The following is a 12092-nucleotide window of genomic DNA, read 5'->3' as shown; positions in this document are numbered from 1 at the left end:
CTACCGCCAGTTGTGTTCCCAGAATGTTCATGTCTGTTCAAACGTACGTACTCACTGCAGGAGTATGCTCTACTAACGATTTCCAGCTTGCTTTGCTACAATTGTTTGTATATAGTGACACACCGGTGAGTTGAAAACCAATACCCACTTTCGGTAATCTTCTGGGTGGTGTGTGTTGCTTGTCTCGATAAAATCACGTTATTGCTCTGCATAACCTTGTGCACTGATCTACAGCGCTTCTCCTCATGCGTGCACTTCTCATTTGCCCCGTCGTCTGTAATTACTATAATACCATTTCGGCGTACTGGACAATTATTATGGGACAGAGGGAGTAGATTTTATTTTTTCTGATACGTACACATGCACTCACTTGTGTGCACAGGCGCGCACACACACACACACACACACACGTATACTGTGTAGGATTGACAATCATTCTAATACCCTAATGAAATTCTAGAAACATTTTTTCCTTCTTAAAGAATTCACTAATAGACTTGTTGCTAATGTGTGCTTGGTATATTGTGGTCAGTTCATTAGTTCTTTTAGCTTCTGCGTTTACCACTATTCAGAATTCTGGTAGCAAAGTGAATGAGAACATATGTTTCTCTCTACCTTGTACTGTCTAAAATTATTGCACATGCATGAGAATTGTTAATGCCTGGCAATCTGATCTACATTCAAACAGTCATCAATTTATCCACACATACCAGTTGTCACAACAATAACATTCTAATTTAAATACAGTGTTGCTAGAAAGTTTAGGGACACCTTATAATTCTTATGAAATGCTGTCATGGCCTTAAATTATTAGAGAAACGAACATGTTTATAACTGTTGATTAACAATAGCAAAGACTAATTTTTAGTGCAGTTTCGGTATTTATATGATGACTGTTAGTCCTTATCGAGAATTTATAAGTTTTTCAAACAAAATAAATAGTCTTACATTTTCAGTATTTTAGTAAATCTACTCTGTGAAAAGATTTATGAAATCTACATACTTAGACTTCAACAAACAAAATTTGATATCACAATCTCAAGGGAAAAAATGGAAGTCACTGCATCATAATCCACAGTTAATTCCCGATTTACCACGAAAATCGTCTGTAGCTGCATTTAGATTGGCAACAGGCCATGACTGTTTGGCCAAACACCTGCATAGCTCAAAGTCTGTGCTTCATTGGCTGACCATGATAATATATTTGAAAAATATTGGAGTGCAAGGGGTCAAATGACTTTGTCAAACGCCTGGCATTAGAAAACAACAACATTTTCAGTATTAAAGTTGAAAATGAATACTTACTTACTGGCTTTTAAGGAACCCGGAGGTTCATTGCCGCCCTCACATAAGCCTGCCATTGGTCCCTGTCCTGAGCAAGATTAATCCAGTCTCTATCATCATATCCCACCTCCCCCAAATCCATTTTAATACTATCTTTCCATCTACGTCTCGGCCTCTCCAAAGGTCTTTTTCCCTCCGTCCTCCCAACTAACACACTATATGCATTTCTGGATTCGCCCATACGTGCTACATGCCCTACCCATTTCAAACATTGAAAATGAATGGGTAACCTAATTAATTGGTGCACTATTCTCAACTGTTGCTGGATGATGTAGGATATATTACTCTTTAAATTAGTAAAGCTCAAATATTTGTAAACAATTTCTTTGTGAATGTCCTAGCACTTTCTAAGGTTTGAAGTTTTAAAAAATGGGGACTTTTGTTAATAGTCGGTTCTTCTGTGACTGCTGAATAGAGACAGTACAGTAATAGTTATGAGGTTTGCACAGCTGCGCCTCCCTACCACTGTAATCCCTAGGAACGCAGCTCCATTCAAGAGTTACAGATGAATCAACCAATAACAAAATGTCCCCTTTTTTTTTTTAAACTTAAAACTTTAGAAAGTGCTAGGACATTCACAAAGAAAAGTTTTTTTACAAATAGTTGATCTTTACTAATTTAAAGAGTAATATATCCTACATCATCCATCAACAATTGAGAATTATGCACCGATTAGTTATTCATTCATTTTCAACTTTAATGCTGAAAATGTAAGACTGTTTATTTTGTTTGAAAAACTTATAAATTCTCGATAAGGACAACAGTCCTTATTATAAGGATTATAAGGTAACAGAATTATAAGGTGTCCCTAAACTTTGTAAAAACACCATATACTTGTAGTCAGGTACAGTTTTGTAAGAAAGGAAAGGAAGTTTATGCTTTGTTATTTTTCATTTGTTTTTTCTCGTTTTAAGCAAAAGGCAGAGAAATATTAATGAACACGAAGGACCTCGTGGAGAAGATGAATTTTCAAGTTATTTATGGTGACACAGATTCGATCATGATCAATACAAACTGTCTGGATTACGATCAAATCTTCAAGATAGGCCACAAGGTATGTACAATCATCTCATTAAGACTTAGATATACAACATATTTTGGAATGCGTAAATTAAACTATGATTGTAGGAGATACTTTCATCAATTAAGTGACACTTGGAAAAGAGTTGAATATGCAAGGTAATTCGAACAAACCATGTTATATGAACACTGTAAAAATCCATATGTTGTACTATGAATCAAGCTTGTAACATGTTTTCATCTTAATAAATAGCGTGGCCAGACTAAGGAGAGTGAGATTCTGCTGAAACGTGAAATACAGAGAGGTCAGGTCTGGTGACATCAGTTGTCGATAAGTAGCCTAACAACCATTTTGTGATGTTACATTGGAAGAGGTCCCATTAGAGACCAGGCGATGAATGTATTATCATCATGATGGTGTCTCCCTTCACTTTCCTCGTGTAGTAGCAGTTCACTTACGAAAGTACAGACTTGAGAACAATTAGTTACTGATATTGTGAACACTACTGTGCTTATCAACTAGACTGAGCTACGAAATGCTATGCTAGTGATTCACATCTGTGCCACAAAGTGCATGAAGTGGAAGGAGGAATATTTGAAAATGTGCTTTCAAACTGAAATTTGCTTAGTTTCTGTTTAATACCAGTACAGTAATTTTTAATAATTTTTCATGGATGAATATATAATAGGATGCGAAACTTGCTGAGTTTCCCGTAACACATGCTAGAGGTGCTAATGTAGAAACTGATCTTGCTGCCATTTGTTGGACGGTGGAAAAATTATTACATCTAGCAACGCACCTGGTGACGAAAATGTTAAACTATGCAGAAAATATTCCTTCTCTTCCACCCTCATCGATATTCTCAACTAACCCACTTTAAAATAAAACATTTACATTTTTATTTCTCACACCATCTTCCACTGAAAATTCTTACCAGAGCCAGCAGGAAGAGTAAAGAGATGATCTTTTTTACACTACCCAATTAAAATATAACCAAACAGAGACAGAAAATTAAGCAAAAGGTTAGATAATTGGGATTATATTCTTTGGGTATTTAGTGTACAGCGCAATGGAAATTCTGCAAAAACTACTTACATAGTTCAATTTATTATATTACTATTACTTTACAATACATTCAACAACACTATTTTTACAACGTCCATAAACATCACTGTTTAACATACATTGCTATGCACACATTTAATATCACTTTATGTCCACTCATTAGCAAGTTTCTGGCTGCAATCTTGTCTTCTCTAGCATCGTCTGTTCGTCTGGAATCATCCTGCATAGTACAACCTCTCTTTTACACTTCTAAGGGACCAGGGGAAACATGGTGTAAATTGAGGGAAAGTGCAAATCCAAGGAAATGATTTTATATAAAATTACAGTAACTTACAGATTTCATAATAACTCACTTACAGCAGTGGCGTGCGGATCCTATTGCATTAGGGTAGGCTCTTCATGTTTGCATGCTACATAGGTATACAACTTACAATATCTCGAACATATTGATAATAATTTTATATTTGATATAATTTTAGTGAGTTCTGACATCAAACCAGAGCAGCAGCCAGAAGGAGGGTAAGAAAACGGAAACCTTCGGAAACTAATGATAAAATAAATTAGTAATTAAATAAATCATACCTTATTTACTTGAAGGTGAACTCCATTTTGCGTCCCTTTTTAGAAAACTCCTCAATGACATCGCTGTGGAATGTAGGGGATTTTCGGATTTCTTTCAGCTTTTTTTTTCTCCATGGACATCAAGGCTAGACTGCTCAATCTTTCTTGCCCTTGAGTTGATCTTTGAAATGATTTAATCTGCTTAAGGGCAGAAAATGACCTCTCAGTAGATGCAGATGTGCTTGGTATGGTCAAGACCAGTAGGGTCAATTTTTCGACAAATGCGGTGTGGAGTTGTTTTGATTTTAAATGTGTTACCAGTTCATGAGGATATTTTCCACGAAACTCCTCCATTGAATATAGGACTGTCAGTTCATTTTTTAGACGGACTATGTCAAACATTGCACTGTACTTTAAATTCAGCGCATCCAGGGCGGAATTAGGAAAATTTAATTTATAAGACTGAAATTTGGTTGGATCAAGCAATGAAATAAATTCCAACTGAGGGAGATTTCCAAACCTATCTGTAATATCGTCGTGTGAATGCAAGAACTAGGTAACTTGATTTTTCATATTTTGTGACATTGCCTATTTACTTATTTATTGCACTAAGGAATAAGTCTCGTTTTCATTCACCTATTGTTATATTGGAAAATAGATGTTGCTGGTATCGTTCAATCAGGTACCAAGTTCTTGCATTACATTTTGTGCGATTTTTGCTATGCTATAAAAGAGCTAACTAAAAAACGCAAATTTCGAGTTACCTAATTCTTGCATTCACACGACGATATGGTTTGTCACATTGTCTATTATTTCAAAAAATATTCTCCTGTATTTTATGACATCATTTTCTTTTTCGCTGCACTTCTTCACATTCGACTTCATTACAAATGCATCAAATCTGTCTCTCTCGTGTAGAACAATACGTTTTGTTTCATTAATTTTTTCTACACAATACAGAATATCCAAATGCTTCGTTTGAAGAATTTTGTACAGAATATCAGTGTATGCAAAGATCTTTGATAACACATTTATAAGAAATTTGGTCTCAAACTCTGAAAGGAAAGACAAATATCCACGTGCAAGAGCAACAGTTTCACTTTCCCAGTCTGATGAGTTGTTGAGTATATTTTTAAAAAAGTCCACCAGCAATTCACGGTTCTCCTTTACAACATTGACTATTCAGGAAGAGAAATTCCATCTTGTGGGTGCATTTCTTGGAATTATTCTGTTAGAATATTCAGTAAGAGCATGCGCGCGTTTTGTAGACTTGGAGAAGAAGCTACTTACTTCATTCAATGTTTGAAAAAAGATCCGGCACTCCTTAATACTCATAGCTGACTGAGATAAGACTAGATTTAGGACATGACTGAAACAATGAACAAATAGAGCTCTAGGATAAATGTCTTGAACTTTGGTTGTAAGTCCATTTATTTCTCCAACCATCACTGCCGCACCGTCATATGTTTGACCAACTAATTTGTCTCTGATATCATAAGATGCCACTATGTCCATTACATGATTAAATAAACCATTAGCGGATCTATCTGCACTCACATCAATGAAGGAAATAAACGTTTCTTGAACCTGTGCTGTCTGGTCATGGACATACCTGAGAGTGGTGGATAGTTGTGATTTGTTGCTTACATTGGATGTTTCATTAAAATAATTGCAACATGCTGGGCCATGGAAATGTCATTCTTAATAGATTCCATCAACACGCCACTGATAGCAGTTATCAGGTCATTTTGAATTCTGTTCGATGTTAAATGTTAAAATGTTATGTTTTATTTAACGACACTCGTAACTGCAGAGGTTATATCAGCGCCGCCAGATGTGCCGGAATTTTGTCCCGCAGGAGTTCTTTTACATGCCAGTAAATCTACTGACATGAGGCTATTGCATTTAAGCACACTTAAATGCCATCGACCAGGCCCGGGATCGAACCCGCATCCTTGGGCATAGAAGGCCAGCGCTATATCAACTCGCCAACCAGGTCGACAGTTCTGTTCGATGTGCCCTTAAATGTTGTAGACGACTCTAGATGCTCTCGAAGAGTAGTGTCGTAGCTGCTCAACAAATGTAAAAGTTCTATATAGTTGCCTTTGTTAAGTGAATCTTCACTTTCGCCATGCCCTCTGAATGGCAGTTCTTGCATGGCTAAGAAGCACATTGCGTCAATTAGGCGTTTCAATATTTCTCTGTTCTTCTTCACCATTTCATTGTGACATGCCACATCCAATTTCAATTGTTGATCAAGTTGGATGTCAATACGAACACTTCCAAAACAAGAAAGCTGAACAACCGAATGCAAATGACACTGCGATCGTTCGTGTTTGACAATGGCATTGCTGAAATTATTTAAATTTAAATAACCCTCTTTGTTCCACACACTTTGTTCGTTACAAAATAATAAGTATGGCCAACAAAATAATTTATTAAGATGACAGCATCCGGTTACCCAATTAGTTTTCACATATTGGTTCACATTGAAATAACGTAAATATTCTCTACTCTTTTCTTTATGTAAAAACTTTAAGTTCGGAAGCGCCAGCACTGGTCTTCTCCCACAGTTACAATTTCAACTTTTTCGCTAAATGATCTACAACCGAAAGGCTTTTTAAAAATCTGTTCAATTATACAGTGATCTTCTGCCATATTACAACAATATCGCACTAGTTATACCTCACTTTGTTCAAATAAACTCTATAACACACTCACTTTACCACCAGAAGTTCAAATAAACACTATAATACAGTAATTTCATCACCAAAGCGCTTTCAATAGCACCTACCAGCCTAGCGTATTACGGCAATGGGTAAGACACATAAATCAGGGCGCATGCGCCAGCTGTTTTAATGTACTGACTATGAAGGGAAACACTATGCTCACTGCAGGGCCGGGTAGGCTGTGGTGCCGGGAGCCCAACTCTCCAGTGACGAAAGATGACGCGAGGGCGAGCACACAGAGGACAATAATTCAAATGCGACGTACAGTACTAGCCAAAAGGAAATGAAAATAGGATGCCAAGCCGAAGTTTGCTGAAATTAGTTAAGGACTCTGCAGACTTTCTTAAATTAACAGTATTACTTTTAAATACAAATTTAATAAATTTCTTCCTGTCTGTCTGGGTAGGCGCAGCAGACCTAGCCTACCCAGAATGCACGCCACTGTAACTTGCTGCATACAAAACACATCGAACGCATTCATTGAGTTGATTTCATGGAAAGATAATTTGGGACGGCGAATTTCTTTTTCATTTCTGAAAAATGTGAAAGAATGACAATAAAAAGAGAATTACTTTGGGAAACCAATCTACAGTACATACAGGATGATTCATAAATTCCTACTAGGGTTCGGAAATCGATACCACAGTTATCATAAGACACAGTAGAAGCAATCGACTCACATTTAGCGAATTTTAAGACGCTGGAAATTTTTTACTTTTCATCAGTGAACATCATGTTTTCGTTATGACTTCCCACCTAGTGGTTAAATTTATAAGTATACTATGACACCTATTACGAATACAAACTTGGATAGATTATTATCTACTGATTGAGTGTTTTTGCTGTGTAGGTTATGATTATTGAGCTATCAACTTCCGAAACTCCAGAGGGATTTATAAATCACTCTGTATAGCGTTTTTTTTACCAGGAATTTGACTTGCACCCGCTGAGGTTTGAAACCAGTTCCTTGTAGTGAAGCCAGCATTCTTAATTTTTTTCCTCGACGCTAAGACAAATATTGGGATGAGACGCAATGAAAATGGGCGACGAAGGTAATCCCATTCTTTAAATTTGTTTTGCTGGTACTTCTTACTATTTTCATTTTCTAAATTTTCGTTGTTCTCCTTCCAGGAGCTCTTAGTTCTTTAACTTCGCTGTCTGTAACATGTTCATTGTTTTTACAGATTCCCACTGAAAAAATGATATGTTAACTAAGCAGTGGGTTTCAAAATGAAGAGAGAGAAATGATTTCCCACAATACATAGTGTTTTGTATTCCGCACATTTCGATAGAAAACACATGTATTTTGTAAACGAGAGGAGACATTTGTTGCCCAAAGCAATACTAACTATGAATAATTTCGAGGGAAAAATTGTTCTGGGGCCGGGACCTTTGGTTTAACGTACCAACACTCTACCAACTGAGCTACCCGGGAACTCTACCAGACACCGATCCAATTTTTCCCTCTATATCCACAGACCTCAAAGTGGGCTGACAACCGTCAAGCAAACAACATTGAGTGCACAATAACTCTATGTGACTTAAATTGTGGTTTTCTGTTAATGAACAGTGACGTGTATTATGCAAATCAAGCTTTCAGGTATAACTCCCTGTAAAGTTGATTTGAATAATTTCGAGGATAAGATCTTAAGATGACTTTGTTGAATAATCGTATAAAAGAGTACTGCAGTTTTTGTTCTTCATCCAACTCCGCATTTAATACTATAAAACATGTAATTTATTTACTTTTAGGGTCTCTTCAGCATCATGAGGTGGAGCTGGATTTTGAGTTTGCATTTTCTTCTTTGGCTGTCTGTAGCTCCGGAGCACATGTTAGAAAACGACAGATACGGTGTATCCTGGATATCGTTGTAAGGGCCAGTGACCATAATGTTGGTAAGTTACTAATCTTTCATGATAACCTAAATATGCAAATTCTCTCTATATGATTATATAAATAATTCCTCATAATCCATGCAAGTATAAAACTTTCTTTGAAGGTGTTTCACATAAAACATCATCATCATCATCATCATCATCATCAATTCACAGCTCAGAAGATTCTCGTGCTTCAATCTCATATTCCTCTTGTTTCATTCACTCTGTTTTTCGAGTGAAATCCATTACTGTTAGGCGATCAGCAATTCAATAGGACTCGCCGTGAAAAGCTTTAGATGATCGAACCCGGGTCCTTGGTTCTACATACCAAACACTTTAACCAATGAGTTACGCAGAAGTTCAGTTCAGAGCACCGGATTGAATCCCCCTTTTATAGTGTTTTCCTTTGTGGTCTTACACCATGTTCAACATATAATATGTTGAGATATATTAAGTCAACTGCCATTATACAAGGAGCGCACTCAATTGAGTGGCTTGGTGGCCGGGATTCCACAGTATTATGCACTGTTGGGCGAAGAATCTACGTAAAGATTGATTTTTAGTCCTACAGAATATATCTGTTATGGTAACAATGGTTATTAGAGGAGAAAAATTAGCTCCAGCGCCGGAGATCGAACCCGGGTTCTTGGTTCTACGTACCAAGCGCTCTAACACTTAGCTGTATATATACTGTGGAATCCCGGCCACCAAGTCACTAAGTTGAGTGCACTTCTTGTATAATGGCAGTTGACTTAATAGTCAACATATAATATGTCAAACAAGAGGTGCGGCCACACGAGCTACATTTGTAGCAAGTTTTCTGCGACAAATGTAGCTGAATTATAGACTGCATTGAGTTAAATGCAAGTGGCCACATGGAGCAGTAAATGTAGCAAGTTTGGCGCATCCCAAGGTCGTATCGCAACTCGAATGGGTCCGGGTCCATTTCTTCTGTGACATTTACTGCTGTTGGGTGGCCACACGTAGCGACACTGGGTGGCTACACGTGCGGCTACAAATGTTGCTGAGATGTGCGGTGTGTCAGTATGTTTGTCATTTCGTTACATATTGTAGCCAGGTCATCATTCCTTGTAACCTGGAAGTATATGGCTTCTCTGCCTTTGGTTTTCTTCGCATAATTGTTGCATCCGAACGCGGCACAATCTGGCATTTTGTAGTTATTAAATCATACGTAGGAAAATCTTGTATAAACTTTTTATATACATTTCTTAATTTTACAATAATAATAATAATAATAATAATAATAATAATAATAATAATAATAATAATAATAATAGTAGTAGTAGTAGTAGTAGTAGTAGTAATAATAGCAAGCAATGATCAGCGATAAAGTCATTAATAAAGTGATATTCATGTGTCTCTTTATTCAACGAAAAACTTTCAAGTTATTTAAATATCCTGTAAAGTTATTCTACAAAAATTTCCTCTCATTAGACTACCCGCACGTAATAACAATCCATTGTTAGTATAAAGTTAAAGTTTAAAAATATGGATTTCATAATAAGAAATTCCCAGTAACTAACAACAATGTTACTTCGTTCAAGGAGGAAAATTATTGGTCACGAATAGGCCTAACGTGTTAGATGCTTGTCCTTAAGTTTTATATTATTACTAGCTGAAAGAACCTGGCATTGCCTGGGTTTTCCTTCCTGCTTCTATTTATAATTAAACTGGTTATTAAATTTTCGGAAATCTCGGAAACCTAACTATACACAACCAAAACGAATTGTCTTTACTAAGCTTTTCTCGCCTATAAAGATGAATCTTTACTTAACGTCACTTACATGAATTAATGAACTCCTTAGCCAAATGCCTGCCAGTGTTAATTCAATTTAAAACAGTTGTAAATCAGGCACCGAAAAGAAAACATTTCATTATGTGCCTGATGTTAAACTGTTGTTTTAAATTTGTTTATTTATTTATTGTTATTTATTTGTTTTTATTTATTTATTTATTTATTTATTTATGTTGTTGTTGTTGTCTAGTGCCTTGCATCTGGCAATGAAGCCATTAGCAGTCGTGCTTTCCAATACTTTTGAACTGTAATTTCTTCTGATCTTAATGCTTCACAGGTCTTCAAGTGATCTTCATTCATTTCTGCTGGATCGTTACACAGGACACATATTGGTGAAGCTGAGATACCTATTCTGTAGAGATGACTTGCTAGACAGTCATGATTTGTCAATAGTCTGAAGGCTGCAACTGCTGTTTTCCTTGGTCTCTGGGGGATTATATCTGGGTTGGAAAGTAGTGTAATCCATTTTTTGTCTTTAGCATTTGATTCTATTTCTTGTAGGTATGAATGAGAAAATTTTGTAGTGATCAAGCGTTTTATTGAGGAATATGAGATATTAAATTTAGATTTTTGTTTTATTGTTGTGCCTTTCTTGGCAAGTGTGTCTGCGGTTTCATTCCCCATGACTCCACAGTGTGCTGGAATCCACTGGAGATGGACAATCTTATTAACTTTTTGGAGTTGTGTTAACATTTTGTAGCATTCTCTTATTTTTGTTGACTTCTTTGTAGCATTTGAACATATTCCCCGAATTGCAGCTTTAGAATCTGAAAGAATTACTGTCTTGTTATATTTATTTAAGGGAAGATTTAATAATTGTCGGAGAGCAATGTGTATAGCCTCTATTTCACCATCATAATTTGTTGTGTCTCTGCCAACAGAATGATAAAAGGAAAAATGTGTACATGTAAACCCAGCTCCAGTAGGGTTTTCTGTGGTGGATCCGTCGGTATATATATATGTAGCCATTCTTCTGTAGGGTATCTAGTATTGATCGTTTCCAGTGCTAGAAGTTTTTGTATTTCTTTTGGTGTGTCTGATTTACTTATTTCCTCTGTTAATTCCAAACTGAAGGTAGGTTGCAATAATTCCAATGGATTTTCTCTTATGAGTAAATTTTCTCTGATGTTAGGAATGTTCAATTTGGATTTAATCTGTGTTACCTTTTCTAGGAAACTACTATGAGTTTTAAGGATTGAAGAAGGGAGGTTCTTTTCTGTCCATTTAGAGTTTGGCAGTCGTAACATTTTCTCATGTTGGAGCAGTGCTTGTTCTTCTGTTTTTGTTGTAATTGATGGGATCCGTGTTAAGGCAAGCATGGCATCAACAGGTGTGGAATTATCTGCTCCAGTGATTAGGCGAAGAGCCTGATTTTGTAGTTGTTCAAGTTTATTGATGTTAGCATTTGCTGCTGTTATTAATGCTTCAGAACAGTACAAGAGGTTTGGTTTAATATACATTTTGTATGTTGTATTAGGACTCTCCTTGAGCAGCCCCATTTAGCACCAGTTAACCTTTTCAGGATTTGCAGTTTCTTTTCAATCTTTTCTGAGATGTTTGTTATATGTTTTTTCCAACTAAGTTTTCTGTCGAAAGTGATGCCCAAGTATTTGGCATCATCAACTGCTTTGAGTGGTTTATCATTATAAATTATATTAATAGTCACTGGTTTATATTT

General features: G+C 36.3%; 1 protein-coding gene across 3 annotated transcripts in view; it reads left to right on the top strand.

The window, feature by feature from the left end:
* The window catches only part of LOC138693777 (DNA polymerase alpha catalytic subunit-like), a 65099-nt gene that overhangs the window by 19014 nt on the left and 33993 nt on the right, over positions 1 to 12092 (top strand). For 2 of the 3 annotated variants that reach the window (XM_069817572.1, XM_069817571.1), the window contains 2 exons: positions 2259 to 2398; positions 8473 to 8608. The gene's annotated coding sequence lies outside the window, so the exon portion shown is untranslated. Of the gene's footprint in view, positions 1 to 2258; positions 2399 to 8472; positions 8609 to 12092 lie in introns of those variants that run through there. The other variant, XM_069817573.1, reaches the window with a different exon arrangement.

Source organism: Periplaneta americana, unplaced genomic scaffold (genome assembly GCF_040183065.1).
Source record: "Periplaneta americana isolate PAMFEO1 unplaced genomic scaffold, P.americana_PAMFEO1_priV1 scaffold_21, whole genome shotgun sequence".
Classification (NCBI taxonomy): domain Eukaryota; kingdom Metazoa; phylum Arthropoda; class Insecta; order Blattodea; family Blattidae; genus Periplaneta; species Periplaneta americana.
Note: the sequence above shows the minus strand (reverse complement) of the source record. Positions and strands in the feature narration are given on the sequence as shown.